At 40.7% G+C, this 6,000-nt stretch overlaps 1 pseudogene; it reads left to right on the top strand.

Annotated features, from left to right (window-relative positions):
• Window positions 1-2,484: 2,484 nt before the first annotated feature.
• The window catches only part of LOC139374912 (sodium/hydrogen exchanger 9B2-like), a 27,229-nt pseudogene continuing 23,713 nt past the window's right edge, over window positions 2,485-6,000 (top strand).

The raw sequence follows: 6,000 nt of genomic DNA, 5'->3' as shown, positions 1-6,000 counted from the left end.
AAGGCTCAAACCAAGTTTATTCATCCACTGGGTCATACAGCTGCATAAGAAAAATACATATTTCCACCAGTGGTAGTATATATATACCCCAAGAGTCTCCTCCTTCTCTCTAAACATGACATCTTCATTGCTAGGCAGGAAGTTAAGTGATGCGGGCAATAAACTGTTCCTTCTCCCTTAATGTGACCTGACCTGACCTCGGCCCGCCTCCTCATTAAACCACATCTCTCCACCCTGCCTGTAAACATGTGATTGTCTTTCCTTTACTCAATACATTCCAAGCTTAATTGCCTCCACCATATACATTCCTCCTACAGACAACCATTCACTTATGGTGTAGAAACCAGACTATGGAACTCAATATTTCAATAGGATACCTGATAATTAACAATATTTAAAGTTTAGAGTCAGGACTCATCAGTATTCTACAGATATGCTAAATATTCTATCCACATACTGTCCATAACGTCTATACATCCCATCACACATATGTACTGTATTTATGTTCCAGACTCCAAAGTTGCTCGTCCTAATGTTATATATTTCTTCATTCCATTCTTGTACTTTTAGATTTGTGTTTATTGTTGTGAATTGTTAGATATTACTGCATGGTTGGAACTAGGAACACAAGCATTTCGGTACACCCGCAATAACATCTGCAAAATATGTGCATGCAATCAATAAAATGTGATTTGACTTGAGATATGACATTGTCTTCATTGACCATAGGGTTATGCTTATTTGCAGATCAATCCTTTCCTTTGGAAATACATATAACATGTTTACTTACAATAACCATTCTCTTTAAGTTGTCTGGACTAATTACCTACATGACACAAGTGTATTTCTATTAATAATAACTGATAGAAACCAGGCATAAAAATGGATATAGGATAGAAATGACGAGAAGCGGGCTTGTTTTGATTTTCTGTGCTTCTGCGGATCAGAAGGAACGCGCGTTGTGTCTTAACCAACTTGATACGTTTGAAGTGTTGTGTGTGTCTCTTCGGAACAGGACAACCCTCAAGGGGGTTACATCTGGCGTCTCGTGGGAAGTCGATTTTGAAGAGATGAAAAATATTCCTAGAGTGATTGAAGCACGTCGGATGAATCGTGTGTTAAAAAGTGAAGAGTCTATCTGTTCTTTTGTTTTGTTGATATGGAGTCTCTCCCTACTCAAGTGCAGTTAGAATATATTAACTACAGAGTCAGAGCATTAATCCCAAGACCAACGCAGTGTGATCATTGTAAAGCTTTTGGTCATGTGTCAAGTATTTGCAGAAGGGAGAAGCCAAGATGTCCAAGTTGTGGAAAATATCATATTTTGTGTTATAAAAGTGATGAATATGTGACATGTTGCAATTGCGGTGAGAACCATGAAGCCAAGTCTTTCGAACGCCCCACAAGGGTGAAAGAGAATGAGGTGGCCAAAGTCAGGGTTGTACAGAGCATTTCATATACAGCAGCTGTGAAAAGGGTAGAGGGGTTGAATGGTGCACAAGAAGAGTCCATGGTGGTGGATAGGCCTACACTGCAGGTTGCAGGGGTTGCCTTTCACCAGCAGGATCCTGACATTTTAAAGGTTAAGAAAGTGGGCTTTGTGGCCTTTATAGCTATGGTAATTAATGCACTGCCAAGGTGGAGAGAAGGTCCAGGAAGATAGAAATCATAGTGGATTTTTTTTAACTTCCAGTTGGTGGCGGCAATGCACCTTTTTGGATTGTAGTCCGCCATAAAATCCACAGAAGAAGAATATGTCCGCGTTGCCTCGTCCTGATCTGCACTTGGCATTTCTTCAGATAACCTAACGAACACAGTTTTTATAGCTAAAAAATGCTGAAAAGCTGATGAGTAGCGTTTTGTTAGAACTATATCAGGAGAAAACCACCACATTAAGTTTCATCAACTGGCCAAGGACCAGGTTAGATGAACCTCATGGTCTCATACTATACACTGTAAAGTTAGAAAGCTGTGGACTCCCGGTTATTAACGTTACTCGATTCATTTCTGTGTTCGAAGCAATTCATTCACTGTAAATCGCTTGCTAACACTTGTGTGTTTCTAACTAGCTACGTGTAGTACCTGGTGTAAACCTGGAGATTCAACCAAGTAGATGTAGCCATATGGCCATTTGGTAGGGTTGTCTGCACAGGATCGGCAAAGACTGGAAGTAGTTAATTAAGCACTAAAACTAGCGAATTAGATCCGAGATTAATTTCTCTCCCTAGCCAGCCAACTAACTCCGTCAACCGGCGAAAAAGCTGGGAGTTAACAGTGACGTAAGTATAATGCAGCAGTTTTACGAGCTTTGGTGTTAGGTTCATCTAAATATTTTTGAAATTCAAAAGGGAACATTAAAATGTTTTTTTTTTAACTAGGCAAGTCAGTTTTTTAAGAACACATTCTTATTTACAATCACGGTCAAACCCGGATGACGCTGGACAATTGACCGGGGTCTTGTCATCCCTCCTGCCCATCATAATCACGTACTCCGTGCAGGAGTGGACATCACTCATCCTTCTAGCCAGCAGGTACACGGACAGTTCATACATGGGCATGGCAGTTATTGCGGTTTTGAGGTGAGTGACAGTCAAATGTCGTGACTACTTTATTGGTGTGATTTTATAAAAACGTGTACAGTAAGTCAGTTGTAGTTGTTTTTCTGAAAGTTTACGCGCGGTAAATCGGTTCAGCTGTGGCGGAATAATAGCTAGGCACGGTGTTGGGTAGCTATGTTTTAACATTTTACAGGAATACATCAAAAAAAAATTTAAGACCATCGATGTGAATAATGTGAAATGTAAAGATCCGATAATGAAGCCAACTCGCTAGCTTGTTGCTAAGGCGTGAGACCATATGCCACAGGCTTGCGATTAATGTTAGCGTGCTAAAGTAGCTGGGTTCCAAAATGTGCCATATGGTGTCGAGCTAAACCTAGCATTGATTAGTGTTGGCCTCTTCAAAATTGGATTAGCTAACGTCGGTCAACGTAGTTTACAGCATCAACAACGTTGTGGGTCATGTTGGTTATCATTTTCAGTAGCCTAATGGCTGGTTTGCAATAATGTGTTTTTCAAACTTTGCAGCTTTGACGTGCGAGACTTAACCACGGTTACATGCACATAACCATACGATTATTGTGGATAGACAGATAATAGTTATTTTAAAACGTTGACATGCTTTTTTCAAGAATGGCTTCCCTTATTATCCAGTATACATCGACACATCTGAAATCCCGGGGGACTTTTGTTAGAGTTGCGTCAATTCGAATCTGGTATCAGGATAAATATGACAATGAGTCACCGATTGTATACTATGTATTTTTTTATTAGCTAAGCAATAAGTGGTAAATGCAATTTATACGGGATCCCTGCCCCACCTCGCAGGGCAAAACAGAGAACTGACAAGACGTATGTAAAACAGTATTCTTTATACTGTGATAGACAGTTCCAACCCGTCTGTTGGCCTATCACAGAGACTGGGCGTGGTTTAAACTTGCTCAGCCTATTGCAGGCGCTCAGGCGGGTCCCCGCCTCTTGGCGCTTCTGTTGATAGATGTAACTTGCTGTGTCGAGTATCTATGCGCTCATTCCCTAGATACCGTTATCACATATCTGGTTTCTGTTATTGTTAAGTTTGAGTTCTAACAAAAACAGTCTGTGGTTTGCTACACTACGTTCTGTATGTGTCTGTTTTTATGTTATTCTGTATTTTTCCGTCATGAGAAAGGCCCATGGCCTTGAAACTGTTAACAATGTTTCAAGTCAGCTATGTTGCATAACACATACATACATCCACCCAAGCCAACAGCAGATCATATTCACTCATATATATGGTAATGGCTACAATGTAAAACACAGAAACCTCATACTTTTTAATTTATTTAACCTTTATTTAACTGGGCTAGTCAGCAAAGAAAAGTTTAGGGGCTCCGGAGTGGCGCAGCGGTCTACCCCGGCCAAACCCTAACCCGGACGACGCTGGGCCAATTCTGCGCCGCCCTATGGAACTCCCAAACACGGCCTGTTGTGATACAGCCTGCAATCGAACCATGGTATGTAGTGACGCCTCTAGCACTGAGATGCAGTGCTAAAAAAAAAAATACATATAGAAAATCGCTTATCACAGCTACCATGTTAGTTTTGCGAAACCTGTTTGATTCGGACATATACAGTATATGTGAAAACGATTTCTAATAGGCATGCTTTAAGTTTGCTCGAGCTACCGGTGCTGGCACATGCGCAGGTCAAATACAGTGCTGGAACACTGAATTATTTTTAGTTAAGAACAAATTCTTATTTACAATGACGGCCTAGGAACAGTAGGTTTACTACTTTGTTCAGGGGCAGAACAAAATATTTTTACATTGTCAGCACACAAGAAATTAACATAACAGTAACAAGGCTATATACAGGGGTTACCGGTACCAAGTCCATGTGTGTGGGTACAGGTTAATCGAGGTAAGTTGTACAGTGACTACGGTAAAACTTTTCATAAACGGCGAGTAGCAGCAGTGTAAAAACAAAAGGGGGGTTCAATGTAAATAGTCCGGGTGGCCATTAGTTGTTCAGCAGTCTTCTGGCTGCGGGGTAGAAGCTGTTAAGGAGCCTTTTGGTCCTGGACTTGGCGTTCCGGTACCAGTTGCCGTGCAGTAGCAGAGAGAACAGTCTGACTAGGGTGGCTGGAGTCTTTGACAATTTTTTGGGCCTTCCTCTGACACTGCCTGGTATAGAGGTCCTGGTATAGAGGTCCTGGGTGGCAGGAAGCTTGGCCCCAGTGATGTACTGGGCTGTACGCACTACCCTCTGTAGTGCCTTCCAGTCAGCCATAACAGGCGTTAATGCAACCGGTGTTCACAGTCTCCTGAGGGGGAAAAGGTGTTGTGCTCTCTTCACAACTGTCTTGGTGTGTTTGGACCATGTTAGTTTGTTGGTGATGTGGACTAAAGGTCGACAGATTATGATTTTAACTCCGATACCGATTATTGGACGACCAAAAAAGCCACTACCGATTAATCGGCAGATTATTTTTTTGTTATTATTATTTTTTGTTGTTGTTGTTGTAATAATGACAATTGCAACAATACTGAATTAACACTTATTTTAACTTAATATAAAACATCAATAAAATCAATTTAGCCTCAAATAAATAATGAAACATGTTCAATTTGGTTTAAATAATGCAAAAACAAAGTGTTGGAGAAGAAAGTATGTGCCATGTAAAAAAGCTAACGTTTGAGTTCCTCGCTCAGAACATGAGAACATATGAAAGTTGGTGGTTCCTTTTAACATGATACTTCAATATTCCAAGGTAAGAGGTTTTAGGTTGCAGTTTATATAGTATTTATAGGACTATTTCTCTCTATACCATTTGTATTTCATATACCTTTGGCTATTGGATGTTCTTATAGGCACTATAGTATTGCCAGTGTAACGGTATAGCTTCCGTCCCCTTCCTCGCCCCTACCTGGGCTCGAACCAGGAACACATCGACAACAGCCACATTCGAAGCATCGTTACCCATCGCTCCACAAAAACTACTCCAAATCTAAAAGCGAGTGACGTTTGAAACAGTATTAGCGCACACCCAGCTAACTAGCTAGCCATTTCACATTGGTTACACAAGCCATTAGGCTGATAGGCTTGAAGTCATAAACAGCGCTGTGCTTGCGAAGAGCTGCAGGCAAAACGCACGAAAGTGCTGTTTGAATGAATGATTACGGGCCTGCTGCTGCTCAGTCAGACTGCTCTATCAAATCAAACTTAATTATAACATAATAACACACAGAAATACGAGCCTTTGGTCATTAATATGATCGAAAACTATCGTTTCTAAAACAAAATGTTTATTATTTCAGTGAAATACGGAGCCGTTCTGTATTTTATCTAAACAGGTGGCATCCATAAGTCTAAATATTCCTGTTACATTGCATGATCTTCAATATTAAGTCATAATTACGTAAAATTCTGGCAAATTAGTTTGCAATGAGCCAGGCAGCCC

This window comes from Oncorhynchus clarkii, chromosome 19, assembly GCF_045791955.1.
Source record: "Oncorhynchus clarkii lewisi isolate Uvic-CL-2024 chromosome 19, UVic_Ocla_1.0, whole genome shotgun sequence".
Classification (NCBI taxonomy): Eukaryota; Metazoa; Chordata; class Actinopteri; order Salmoniformes; family Salmonidae; genus Oncorhynchus; species Oncorhynchus clarkii.
The sequence above is the reverse complement of the archived record's forward strand: the minus strand, read 5'-3'. Positions and strand labels throughout refer to the sequence as shown.